We start from the raw sequence: 15,077 nt of genomic DNA on the forward strand, positions 1-15,077 counted from the left end.
TCTATTTTAATAGCAACAGCATTCTAGATCCTCAATCAAAAAGTGTTTGTTGCCAGAAATGAAAACATGTATTTTCAGAAGGGGAGAAAAAGACTCAGGGCAATAACTGAGACAACAGATCAGCACTTGAGGGGAACAGATCTGCCATCTCCAGGTATACATCTTGCTGCTGTACAGACCTCTCCCTCTTCAAAAGCGCATCCCTGCAACCTGCAGTCGTGCTCCACTTTATCTGTTCATCCATTTGTATCCTCCTGCCTTCTTTCCTCCAGCTTGCTGTCTCTTTTCCTCCTCATTTCCTTCCCCTGTGTTGCCACCCAGTCACTCCACTACACTTAACACATGAGAAATCTGGGAGTGGATGCCTCAGCTCTTCCATGAGATCAGCAGGCGCAGTGGGGAAGATGGCTACTGAAAAATAATAAAAAATGGGCATTCTGCAGCCCTTGAACTGGCACTATTCTGGAGTGCTAAATGGCCTTAATAAGTAAATAAAATGCAAGCTATTTATCAGAGAAATCAGAATGGCACTTTTGCATCTGTTCCTGTCTCAGGAGGAAAAAAATATAATTAAAAACCCACTTAATTTGGGACCACTCTAGCCTGCAGTATGTATCTAAGTGAACTTTAATATACATTTTCTGTACCAGACAGAAGAAAAAACACCTTGGAAAGAGCCTCCCTGGTTCATTGGATGGGTGCGCATTGGAATGGGTTTAAAAACATTTTAGTGCAGTTGATGAACCATGACCTCTTAGTATCAGTCAAATGCAGATTTATTTTCAAGGAGGTATGCTGTTTAGAGTTTGTGTGAGCCAAGTTAGAGAAGTCTGCCATAGAATTCTTTCAGGATCAGTCCAAGGTATTCTCCAGCTCATGCCAAGTGATAAAACCTTTCTTTTTGTGTGCATTTCTGGACACAGCTGTTCTCACCTCACAGGCAGATTATCTCCACAAGGTTCTATTTCACAGAGATAGCCATGCTTTAAACAGAAGTTTTGCTTTTCTTTATTCAGATATTGAAACAAAAGGAAGACTGATTTACATGTGTTGTAAATATAAAAGGAGGGAACAGGCGTGTACTCAAATATTGTACTAATTATTTTCCACTTGTAGCTCTCCATATGTTTGCACTGCAGTCAGAACAATAGAAAAGCTCTCCTGTGGTTAATTTTACACCTGTAAAGTCCCCTGGATACAAACCAAGACAGTGTGGCCAAGTGGATAAACTCGCTGGCTTATCTTGCCAATGAATTCATATGCTCTGGGGGTTAGAGAAGATGAGGAGAACACAAGGAATTCAATTATTTTAAGTCTTTAGCAGATTTTCATTACTTCTACCCTTCCTATCTTCAAGGAACAAAACCCCTGCAGCTTTATGTCTTTAATGCAAGCACACAGAAAACCCCTTTGCATCCACCATGTTTGTTTGGTCTAGGAGGGAGGGATCCTCAGTACCTTCTGTGCTGCCTCTGTGGAGTCCACGCTTTGTGCTTAGGAGCAAGCTCTCTGTTATTATCACCCCAAAAGCAACCAAGCTGCTGTGTTTCTCCCATTACAGTGGATGGAGACTACAGGGTTTCCATGCCAAGCCTTGGAACAGGTGACCTTGGGCAAGACATGGTACCTGTTCCTCACCTCCCCCCTTCTATAAACAGAGAAGTGATGTTTCCGGTCTGCTGTGTGTTCCTGCCACAGCAGGCTCAGACCTCCGCCGTAGTCACTACGCATTACTGTAATAGATATTAATAGAAATAATTAGCGCTCCACTAGCGCTCCACAATTGTGCAGATTTAATACGCCTGGGAGTCTGACACTAATTTATCAATAGCATAGTTTACAGTATATCATTGGTATTCTTTGTGAGCTGTGACCTATATTCCGATATAAAGGATCTTCAAGGTTCCTTTGCAAATAAAAGTAAATGTTAATTAAAGCACTTTCTTCGAAAGGCTTTCTTTCAAATGACCTCCAGTTCCAATATTTGTTTTATGGGGCACACAGACTGGAGATTCACAGTCTCATAGGAAATGTCATACAAATGTAGGAAGGAAAAAGGGAAAAGAAAAACCTGTAAAGAAATGAATTCCTTTCTACAATACATCAGGGTGTAGACTTTGGCACCCAGAGGCTGAAGTAAAGAGAATACCCATTGCAAACATTTGAAACGCTGTCTTTAACTGCAGAACAGGTTTGGAACAATTTTTCTTTTTAGTGGAGGGGGTACCTGGGACATACAGAAATGAAATGCAGGAGTTGCCTTCAAGAAAGACTTGCAGATATTATGTTCTCCTGTTCACAGAATGTTCTCTCTTAAAGAAAACCCTCTTTCAGAGCTGATATGAGCCCTGAGATTGTATCTTTCTACACAATCCTCTGCAGTATATTTTCAGTTACATTCACAACATGCTTCAGAACATGAGATCCCATGCAAAACTCAGTGCCTTTGCAGACATAAGCACTCCTCTTTTTGCAAAGAACTATTCATTCCTTGTTAGAAGGCCCACAAAAGCTCGGCTACAATATACGATCTCAGTGTATCATCCTGTGACATTCACATCACCAAAAAACATTTTTTGTTTTGTTACAAAGAGAACAAAAACCAAGCCTGCAACATCCCCCGGGGAACAGAAGACTCTACTATTGTTCTTTAGTTTCTGATGTAAGACAGGAGATACCAGACAATACAAATTACTAAGTCACCCCGCACCAAGCTGCATTTGCTTAAACAACAGCTCTCCCAGCTGATCCTCTCGAGTAGGAATAAACCATGTAAAGACATAAAAAAGCTCTCTGTTCAAAAAGCAAAATGTTTTTATCTAGCTAGTATGCTGTGGAGCTGTGGAAGAGGTAAATCAGGCTGATGTGGGGAACCGTTTGGGCTGGACTTGTCTTGAATGGGTTTGTTCTGTGGGAAATTGGGGACCTGGCTACAAGGTGGAGGCAGAAAAGTGTGAAGCAAACAGAGGAGAAGGCAAGAAGGCACTAGGAAAAATAGGGGAAGTGCCTATATTACAGCACAGAGGACACTTAAGTCAGCCCTGATATAGGGACAGGCAGTGCTTTACTAGTGAAAAGAGATCAGAAATTGATTCAGGACAAGGTGTACCGCAGCAATCTGCTTCTTTCAGCACTTTTTCTTTAAACATCCTAGAATTCACCAAACAGAAGATATATTACACATTCTAATATAAGCCTCCAGAGGGGATGCTGCTAAAAGGCTGTCAGCAGAAAGGGAAAAAAAAAGTGTTCCAAGTGTGCACATAGGGTTAGGGACTCCACATTTCAGCTGATCCGCAGCTTGAGATCAGATGCATTTGCATTTGCTCCCTTGGCAGAAGACCTCGTACTTGTTACAAAAGCTATTTCAAAATAGTTCTATCTATCTGGGGAAAAAAAAAACCCAAGAAAAAAAAAAAACAAGAAAAAAAAACCAACAAAACAAGAAGCTATTCACACATAATCCAAATAAAATAAAAAAATGTAGCTAAGCATCAAATAATCTTGACCTACTTCCAGAAAGATCTATGGAAATTCCCTTTGGTTTTATTTGGGTTTAGTCAGGCCATCAAAAAAAGGCCAGAATTTACATGATTCTTGCAATGTTGAAGGGCTCTGTGCTCAGGAACTGCTTTGCACTAAATGCAGTAAACAGAAACACAAATAAATAGGCCCAGAAAGCTTTCTTGTCATGGTTTCAGCATCTCACTATTCTGCAAATGAGCAGCTGTTGTTTATGGCCACTGTCATTTCTCTGACCTTTCATGGAATGGATTTTCTTTGGAGAAATCAAGACAGGCACAGGAAACATCTTTGTAGTCCAAAGTACTGATGATTACACTTCAGCATCTTGGACACCAGTTTGGATGCACTGATAACTATCACGACCATATTCTGAGATTCACTAAACAGATGTTTGTGGCAGTGTAAGGCATTATAGATCTTCTAGGCCTTTCTTTCTGCCTTCAGCTCCTCACAGGGAGCGGAGGGGCAGCGCTGAGCTCTGCTCTGTGTGACAGCGACAGGGCCCAAGGGAACGGCATGGAGCTGTGCCAGGGGAGGGGCAGCTGGGGGTCAGGGAAAGGGGCTGCACCACAGGGCGGTGGGCATGGAACGGGATGCACAGGGCTGTGGGCACGGCCCCCAGTGCTGGAGTTCAAGGAGCGTCTGGACAGCGCTCTCAGACATAGGGTTTGGTTTGGGTGGTGCTGTGTGGAGCCAGGGGTTGGACCCCGTGATCCTTGTGGGTCCCTTCCAACTCGGGATAGTCTGTGATTTCATGGTTTGCTAACCAAGACCCTTATCTTTCAGCTGTGTTCCCACAAGTTAATAATTCCTACCTCGAGTAGTCATAAATGTAATGGACAATAAATTGTTACACACTCAGATGCTGTTTTCAGAATTGAGCCACAGGCTTACTTATCAGGTTAATAAGTTCAAAGCCAAACAAAAGCTTGTATAGATTTGTTCCCGATTAAACAAGAGTAGATTTGGACTGCGGTTTCTGAGTAAAGACTTTCTTAAGACAGTTGTATATTTATAACAAAATCAGGAAGAGCCACAATAATACAAAAGACTTCTATATGTAATTATTTTTCCTTTAAAAAGAACGTACAACCTTGCTGCTGTTATAAGAAAATATATCTACTACCGTTGCTACAGTTATAAGGGAAAACAGGAATTATAACCCACAGCAACATCTCCATGTAAAACATCTCACTTGTGAAATGCAGAGAAGTACAGAACTTGACAGATATTTGCTTTTGTTCATATCTGCTGGGTGCTGAAAGTGTAGCTCTACAAAACTAAAGTCTTTAAAGAAAAAGAAAAAAAGATAAAATGTGCTCAGCTCCATAAGATCACACAAGCAGAAAAAATGATACTCGTTTACAATCCAAATATGTGAAAGAATGGAAAATGTTTTATGGAAAACTATCTGACTGGAATTTCAGAATAGTTCCTTTGCGTGGACAACAAATAATTTTTCATAGCTTGCTGCTTTAAATGACTGCATTTCTTTCCATTAACGTAGTGATCATAAAGTGCAAAACTAACTCTTCTGTCAGAGCAGTGGAAAAAGGGGAATGGGAAATAACTGCAGCTCCTTTCCTATATTCACTAAACCAATACAGGTAACATGCAACACTCAAGAGCTTAAAGCATAAATTCAGTTGATGGGATTTTGTTTTTTGTTTTTTCTGTGTCAAAATAAATAGCTTTCCCATTTTTAATGACATTTCCTGCTTGTGTCACTGGTAAGGGAAAGGAATTATCCTGTGGATCAGAAAACTAAGTCAATCCTCTTTGAGCATATTTATTGTCAAATCTGAGTAGAGGTGGATGCTCTGAGCGCCTAGAATCAAAGCAGGATGTGATATAAAAACAGCTTCCAAGACCCAGCCTACCCAGCCAGGTTTAGAAGGAGTAAATCACCTCCTTGCCTTTGTTGCTCCATTTTTTTTTTCTCTTCAAATAGCAACCTCACTCAGACTCTTCAGAGATCAGAGACTGATCTAAGCAAATATTTTCCTATCCTTCTCAACTGATGAGACCTCTGAGCATTGCCTGCTGGTGATGCAGACCTCAAAAAGCAAACTGATGCCTAATCATGGAGGCGTGTCTTTCTTCCTCAGTCTCCATGATACACAGAAGTGAGTGAAAATGGGGACTGGATAAAATAAGAGAATAAAGTAAATCACTTAGCACTGTACAGAAGTGGACATTTCACACAGCCAAGCATATGGGACACTTGACAATTCAGCAAGCATTAACTAGCACAAAGAGCATATACTGCAAACAAGCCATGTTTAATATGGCCTGAGCTCTCGCTACTTTGGCCTCAACTACCTAGAAGCATGGACTTTCTTCTGTACAGAGAGGCACCACTCAGCAAATACTAGATGTCTTTTTCTCTGTTTGTCCATACAATACAGAAAGTAAGCAATGGAGGGCATCCAATGGACAAGATAAGCATAGCATCCTATTAGCAGTAAATTTTTTCGTCTTCAGTCAGTAATGTTTGCTCCCAAACCAGAAGATTCTGCAGAGTGTCACATCTGATTAGGTTCCTTCCTTTCCTCAAGTCTATTCAGCACTTCTCAGCACGCTCTCAGTGCTACACTATTCTGGAGTGTTCCCTAATTCCAAACTGGAATGTCAGTTTGTTTCAGCAAGTTTCACCCATTGAAGAGCTTCACCACTTAGCCACCTCACACAGCGGAACATCCCAGTTGGATGAGCTTATTAATCTGTTGCAGCCTTATCTCAAACTAGCATTCAGTAGTAGATTTATTGCCTCCAGGACTACGATATCACAGAAAGACACATCCTGGACAGCTAGTGGCCCCTCACACAAATTCCCAAAGTCTCATGTATGGACCTGTCTGCTGATGGTGCTAGAAATCTTAACCTTGATGGGGCTGCAGCAGGACATCACAGAATCAGAGGAGCTCAAGAAATATTAATGTTCTCAGACATAAGGTTTGATTTTGGGTGGTCTTGTGTGGAGCCAAGCATTGGATTTGATCTCTGTGGATCCCATCCAACTCAGGATATTCTACAGTTCTGTGGTTGAAAGGGCTGCCCCCCACCAGCTCAGGCTGCCCATCCAACCTGGCCTTGAGCTCCACCAGGGATGGGGCACCACAGCTTCTCTGGGCAGCTGTGCCAGCACATCACTATAACTGGGAAGTTCATGCTAGCAAATTAAATGCCGAAAAAACAGAGGACACTGGTCCCTGTGTTCCCTCTGCCCCCACTGCTCTAACAAAAGTGTATGTAAATGGTTGTTACAGGTTATAGAATCTGTACACCTTGAGCAAAACCAAAAAAAATTATCTCACCAAGCAAGTAAAATTCTAAATTAGATCACTTTAAAATGAAAATATGTATCTTAACAAGATGAAGCTTGGTTGAAAAAGAAACTTTATCTGTTTAGCAAGAGCAACAAACCCGTGTTCTTAAAGATGCTTTCCACCTGAACAGCTAGCAATTCTTTCAGAGAGCTTCCCTCATTTCTGGCAAAGCTTTTGGCCCTCGGTAGATGGAGCTAGAGCCCTTCAGCTTGCCCGGGAGCAGCCAGCGCTGGCATTGAGTAGTGCTATGATGTCACCTCACCACTCAGCAAAAGAAAATAACAAAAAAAAGAAAGAAACAGTGCTAATTATCTACATAGTCTGGATGGCATTTAAAGTTAGCATTTCCCATTTCCTTTCATGCAGGTACCTCACCACTCTCTGAGGAAAGAAATCCCTCCTAACATTGAACCATCACTGAATTATGGAAAGAAGGTGCCTTCAGGAAAGAGCATATCACCAATACACACAGGGAAAAGAGGAATTAGGATAACTAAATCTTCTGGTAATCTTGATCTCATGAAATATACTATTTTCTGCTGCCAGCAGTGTAGGATATAGAAGAACCTGCTAAATTAAGGTTTGAGACAGCTGTTAAGATAGTTTGTCTGTGAGACTGATAGTGTCACTTCCACATGGCTTTACAGAAGAGGGTCTCACTGGGGGACTTCCATTTGGATGCACTGCCAAGATTCGTTGTAGGATTTCAGCTGTAGCCTTTTTATAGTCACATCTGAGACTGCTGACTGTGCTGTTCATGGCATCCACGCATGCCTTCAGATCATATCTAGTTTCCTTTAGATCAAAGGATGGGTAATTCTCTTGAAGAAAGTCTAAAAATAAATATATCAGAGTAAATTATCAATTATTTATGCAAGTTGCATTCTCTTCTTGGATGTAATTCAATCAAAACAAGCGCATGCTACCAGAACAAAACAGTTTAGGTCCAGTATGAGAACTGAACAGCAGAATTAGAGAGCAAATATTTTTGCTCTCTGTTTGAGATACTTGACAGTGACAAAAAGGTCCAAGCATTAAAACAAAATATGCAAAGAAAGCAAGGAGCCATTTACATGGGCTTGGTTCCTTAGAAGTGTTGATGATCTACTGCTAAAGCAAAAAGTCTCAGCCTCCATTTCAGAATGTATTTGTCAAGTCTACACCCTCCTTCAGAGGATCTTTGGCAATTACATCAATTACCTGAGCTGACTTTGCTCCATCCTTCAGAAACATGGGATCAGGAGGGTCTTTTCCAACCTAAAGTCACTAAACTAAAACACAGCAACTTAAGACAACACAACTGCAGAGAAACAACAGTGTCAGAAAAGCAGCAAGAATGTCTTCCTTACCAATCATGTTACAGTACAGTAAACAAATACTTGACTTACGTAGGAAAGGAGTAAATAAGGTAAGACTGCAGTTCCTTTCTATGTTTCACATCTAAAATGGTTTTAAGATCAGATTTGTTTTGTTTTGTTTTAATTTCTGATAAGCAGTTTTCTTCTTCATGAACCATGCTGTGAGTCTATTCCAGAACTCTTAATGCTGGGTTAAAAGTAGTATCTTGCAAAAGGTAAAAAAACAACTCCAGCCACAACATATCCTTTCTCATTCTGGAGTAGGATTTGCAAACAGAATAAATAATGCTTATTTCCTAAGGACATTGTGGATTTGTGTCGGCTGAAGAAATGGCAGAACTGCTTATATTTCTACAAGGAAATATGAGGGCTGTTCTGAAAGCAACATCTCCAATTCTACTGTATTAGGCCATGATGTCAGAGGCAGATGCTGATGGTATGGCAGTAGAGATTGGACCTTCTCAAGCGCCAGTATCCCTTTGTATGTTGTTGCCATGTGACAGATGGCAGCAGAGGGGCAGTCTGACAAAATGGCATCTGACATGGAAGTGTGTATGAGGCACAGGTGTGTAAACTCGACCATGTGGAAAAAACGGCATCACTCACTGACATCAGATTATTATTGTTTCAGAGTGCAAACAGTGGATCATAGCACTGACATTTGTGATACAGGTTTTCCGGTCTTTTCCATATTCGCTCAAATCATAATTTGGAAAGTTAGCTGCAAGAAATTCTTATAAAATTTGTATAAAACGTACAAAATTTGTTAAGATTCGTGACAAGAAAACAGTATTTAGAAGTCTTCTGCTTTAAAAAGAAGAGACGGCTTAGAATTGCTTGATGTTTACTCTTCTTCATTTAAGAGCTTTGTAGTTCTAGCTTTTATTAAAAAGAGATGGGAAGCTCTGTTTCGTAGTGCTTCAGAACAGGAGAGGTATACTAACATCTCTTTGATGTGTTTCAATAATACTTTTATTATTAAGTTAAATAGTTACTTTTAAGTAATTTGTGGTAGAAGTAGGAAAAAGATGTAATTTATTGTACAAACTTTTTTTAAAAGAAGACTGAGTAATGCTGATGCTGCAACTACATAGTGGTGTCCCCCAGGGGTCTGCCCTGGGACTGGTGCTCTTTAAAATCTTTATCAGTGACATCAGTGATGGAATTGAGTGCACAGATTGGATGGGGTCCTGGGCAGCCTGGTCAAGTAAGTGGGGAGGTTGGTGGCCCTGCCTGTGGTGGGGGAACTTCATGATCCTTGAGGTCCCTTCCAACCAGGATCATTCTGTGATTCTGTGATTCTGTGATTATCCTTGAGAAAAGGACACATTCTACATTAAAAACTCTGATAAGTACGAAGTAGAACATTATTCTTCACATTTTGAAAGGTATCATACTCATATTGCAGTCATTTTATTAGGATCCAGTGAACACTGCCCTTGTGTACACACTCTTATAATGCTACAAAATAAAGCTTCCTTGGGGAACAAAACACAAACTAAGTAGCGCACTGCATACTTTGTTTTAGTCGTTTTTGGTCCTTCTGGTCCAACATGTGCTCAAGTAGGGACATTCAGAGCAGGTTGTCCAGGACCACATCCAGACATTTTTTGAAGATCTCCAAGGAGGAGACACACACAGGTAAATAATCTCTCTGGCATTTCAATTCGTGCTCATTACCTCTTGTCCTGTCACTGCGCACCACTGAAAAGAGTCTGGCTCCCTCGCCTTTGCATCCTGCCTTCAGGAATTTATACACATAGATGAGATCTCCGTGTCTTCTCTTGTCCAAGGTGAAGATTCCAGGCTCTCTCAGCCTTTTCTCACAGGAGAAGTGTCTGCTCCCTTTATCACTTTTGTAGCCCAGTGTTGGACTTCTCCCAGCATGTCCACATACTTGTTGTGCTGGGGGAGCACAGGACTGGTCACAGTAGTCCAGTACTCTTCACTAAAGTAATTCATCTTTGTCGTGAAACCAACACTATTCATATTTCTTTTACTCTCATATTTAGTTTAGACTTCAATCACTCATCTGGTCTGGTTGAAAGTTTCTCAAGCTTTTTACACCTGGGTTGCTGGCATAATGGCATTCTGAAAAGCCAAATATATAATGCGAAAGGCATCTTTGTGAAGGCTCATATTTAGTGGAAATAAAATTAATAGGCAAAATAAAACTAAAAATTAGGCAGTTGTTGACTCTCTGTCCAATGAATTTTTAAGAAATACGGTAAAGGAAGAACTAAAACAATTCACCTGTCCATGCTGTCCCTTCATTATTTATTTGCTAGCTGAAGGCATTCAATATCCAGATTTTATCTGCAATGGCACTCTGCAGCAACAGAAATAGACAGAGATGGGTCCAGCTGTTACCTGGAGTCACTTCATTATGAAAAACAAGCACCCTAAAACATAGATTCTAGTTCAAAATAAGTCAATGATCAGGAGTTAACAAATACAGATGGTGTTTTTTTTTTGTTGTTTAATAAGAGGCCTGATCATATTCTATGCTTACACCTTCAAAAATCTATCAGCTCAGGAAATTTTATTCATGACATATAATGAGAAATCTAAATCAAAGTAATTGAAATGGAATCCACACCTACTAATTTGCTACTGATTTTCTTCTTAGTAACAGAAGAGGGTTTTATTTTTTAATAGGCATCAGAAGAAATGAGAGAATTAAAGACAAAAGTGAATTTATCATTTCTACAGTATTCACAGGTTTGAGTAACAGTGGCCTGGCACAAGTATGCTGCATTTCTGAGACCTTTCAATGAAGCAGGTCAAGTTTTTTATCCAGTTTCTGAATGGAATTGTACATGGCCTGATAACAAAAGTAGAGGTGAAAACAGGATTGTTTCTCAAGAGCCCAACTTACATCTGAAGTAATCAAGAGAGTTCCATTAAATCAGGAGAAGCCCACTCCTCCTGCTACATTAACATGGCTGGCAGTTACAGGTTGTTGTCTTTGCTTCTGTCATATGTTTTACTTTATTACATACATACATTACATGGAATCATTAAGGTTAGAAAAGACCTCTATGATTGGCTAGTCCAGCTGTCAACCCATCACCACCAGGCCCACAAATCATGTCCCTCAGTGCCACACCTACATGTTTCTTACATATTTTTTGAACCCCTCCAGAAATGGTGACTCCATCGTTTTCCTGAGCAGCCTGTTCCAATACCTCACCACTCTTTCAGAGAAGAAATTTTTCCTAATGTCCAACCTGAACCCCCCTGCCACAACCCAAGGCCATTCCTTCTTGTCCTACCATATTTTCCCCTGGGAGAAGAAACTGACCACCACTTCACCACAATCTGCTTTCAGACAGTTGTGGAGAACTATAATGTCTCCCTTGAGCCTCTTCTTCTCCAGTCTAAACAATCCCAATTCCCTCAGTCATTCCCCATAATAAGACTTATACTCCAGGCCCTTCACCAGCCTCACTGTCCTTTGGACATGCTTCAGGGTCTCAAATTGGAGACCAATAAATCTCAGTGTATCCCCAAAGATCAATAGCAGGTCCATTCTGTTTAACAACCTCATTCACAATGTGGATGGTGGAGCAGAATGTACCTACAATAAGTTTGAAGGAATGGCTGATACACCAAAGGGTCATACTGCCACCATGAGGGGCCTGGAAAGACTGCAAAAATATGCTGACGTTAACGTCAAGTTCAACAAGAAGTGCAGAATCCTGGAGCTAGGGAGGAACAGCTTCAGGCATCAGTGTAGTACAAGTTGAAAACCACATAGCCAGAAAGCAGCTTTGTGGATAAACACTGGGAGATCCAGAAAGACACCAAGTAGAGACAAAAGCATGGCTGTGTTGCAGAGAAGGTGAAGGGTATCTAGGGCTGCATTAGTAGGAGTGATACCAGTGAGGAGCATTTCTCCAGTGAGGAGAGATCAAGAGAGGTTGTACTCAGGATGATTTTATCAGTGCATATAAATATTTGAAGGATGACTGCAAAGAGGGTTGAGACAGACTCTTTTTCATTGGTGCCCAGAGCCAGGACAAGAGGAAATGAGTACAAACTGGAACACAAGAGGTCCCTTTTGAAATCAGGAAATACTTATTTATTGGGCAGATGACAGAGCACTAGCACTAGGATGTCCAGAGAGGTTCTGGAATCTTCATCCCTATAGTGTTCTAATGTTTTCCAGTCAGTTTTATCTGGGTGGTCTTACTTGAGCAGGGAGGATGGACCAGACGACCTCCAGAGGTCCCTTCCAAACTCAACCATTATGTGATTGTAGGAAGAAGATGAGCATGGGAGCATGCATAACTGGCGTATTGATAAATCAACTCAGCCAGACCTTTCAGAACCTGGCGATGAAATCAATTGTATCCATGTTTTTAATTATCACAGACAAAAAGGTGAACATCTGGTTAACGCATTTTCTTCAGGTGTTAAAAATGTATGTTGTCTTACTTAAGCAACCAGGTACAAACTCTTTCAAAGCATGAAGTCTCCAAAAGAAATACTTGCTATTTTATTATGTGCATCAGGACATCAGAGATGGGTGTTGGTGGTATGGCAGTAGATGTTAAACCTTCCCATCAGTATTCTGTTACACTTTGTTGCTGTGTGACATGTGGCAGCAGAGGGGCAGTCTGACAAAATGTGCTTTATCGCAGTGTTATTGTGCTCTTTGTAGCTGTTGCAGTTTCCATGGAAATAAATAGGAGGCATTACTTACCCTGCAATCTACACATTGTTGTAAAGACCCAAATTCTCAGACAAAAACACAGATAAACTTAAGCAAGGTCCATTATTTATTCTGCAGCAGAGTAACATGTATTAAAGCTCCCTCAACTGTGTTTCCAGGTGTTACAGTTTGATCTAAACAGTACAGATCTAATCTGTCTCTGTTACAGGAAGGTGACAGACCCATGGCCCACACCCAAGAAAAGGTTGGGGATGTGGGAAGACAGGCCTCGATGAAAGAACAGTGGCAATGATCAGAGGAAAAAAAACCTTAGTTTACTAATGATAGCAGTGAAATAGAACTCAATTGAGACTGAAGCTTATAAATCACATAAATGAGAGAGAGAGAGAGAAAGAAAGAGTCTTCTGATACCAGGTCTTATGCTGACCTGCTGCTGTATTGACAGCTGAGGAGCAGAAAAGAGAGCGATCCTGTGACCTATCCATTCCTTTATCTTCTCCCTCCCCCTGGAAGACAGAAAATAACAAAATGAAGCCTTCTGGGAGTGCCATGTCTTTTCCTGGGAGCCATGGTTCATTCTTCAGAAAACAGAGCTGCCACATTAACTCTTCAACTCCCACCATGGCATGATGCTATGAATGTGAAATACTGATGAAAAAACATCATAAAATCTGCTCACCTTTATTTTAAGAATACTGCATTCTTCTTTAAAATAAGCCTCTTGCATATTAATAGCAATATGTGTTTTTAATAGGTTATGCTAAGGCCAGAATCTTCTCATCTAGCTATACAGGTACAGCTCCTGCTATACAGTTATACAGTAGTATAGTTAATGATATACTATTTATCCAGCCTTATGTAAACATGAGGCTCCACACAGATTTTTATACTGATTTAAATAAACCTATGGGAAAAAAATCCTACTTCACTGTTTTTAACTCTGCACACAGATACTGTAAAAATGCCATTTGCAAACTAAAAGAAGCAGCCTCATACTTGAAAGGCATTGCATGAAAACTCCTTTTAGATGGGGATCAACAGTGCCACCACCCGGACAATGCTGATGTTTCTCATTTACTGGATAGAAGCAGATCCCATCCATTATACACAATGGTGTTTATGTCTACCCCCCCCTTCCTATCCCCCCCCTCCCCCCACCTCAGAGTCTATAATAAGGATGTCCCTTGTTAAACATTAGGTGCCCCAGCATCTACAATTTAAGAGATTAACTTTTGCATGTTGACAAGAAAAAAGTTTCAGACCTGCCTCAAGAAAAAATTTCCCTAATTGGTCTTTGATCAGAACTGTCCACCAGTGAACCCCTATTCACACCAACTTCCAACTCTGCTATCTTAAACTGCACAGAGATATTTTTACTGCAAAATACGATTAAAAATGCTCATTTAGAAAATTCCCTTGTAAATACTTGGGCCAAAGATCATGGCACTGAGTACATTTATCATATCCCCCGTCAAGCACCAGCTACTGTTGAAATTGCATGATGCAATGGGTTGTTAAAAACTATGCTGAAAGCAATGGGTGGCGGAACATTTAAGCACTGGGAAAAGCTTCTGACTGAAGCCACCTGGTTGGCCAATACTTGAGGATCTATCTATGGAAATGGTCCTACCCAATCCAGCTCCCTACATACTGCAGAGGGAGATATGGTCTCTGTAGTACACTTAGTGCCAAGTGCAAAGGGATGACCTGATACAGAGAAGCTATCAGTCACCCCAACACCTACTGGAAAAGGTCTTTGTTTTCAAAACAAACAAAAAAGGACCGAAGATTAATTCTCAACCTTTCAAGTGAACAGATTACCCTCCCGCTCTGTTTTAGACCTTGAAAATGGAGCAATTCAGAACTGATGCCACTGTGTTAATAAGACATACTCTACTACAAATGCACAACTTCAAGGGGATTTCTTAACAGTTTTACCCAACCCCTATGCTTTTGTGGAAATCTTTTTCAGATAACCTCCACAAAGCTGTAACTGACAGGTAAGTCCAAGACTTCATTCTTTGGTTTACTAAATCAGCGAAGGCAGTCTAAATGTTGTGGTCACCTCACCTCAGCCAGATCTCCTCCAAGCACTGGTTCTCAACAGCAGCTCACAGGAATCTCTGCAGATGCAGCTGCACCTGAACTGCAGGTCCATGACGCAAGAAATACTCAGCACACGAATAC

The sequence above is a fragment of the Coturnix japonica genome, chromosome 1 (genome assembly GCF_054131305.1).
Source record: "Coturnix japonica strain WE chromosome 1, WE-NBRP24, whole genome shotgun sequence".
Lineage (NCBI taxonomy): Eukaryota > Metazoa > Chordata > Aves > Galliformes > Phasianidae > Coturnix > Coturnix japonica.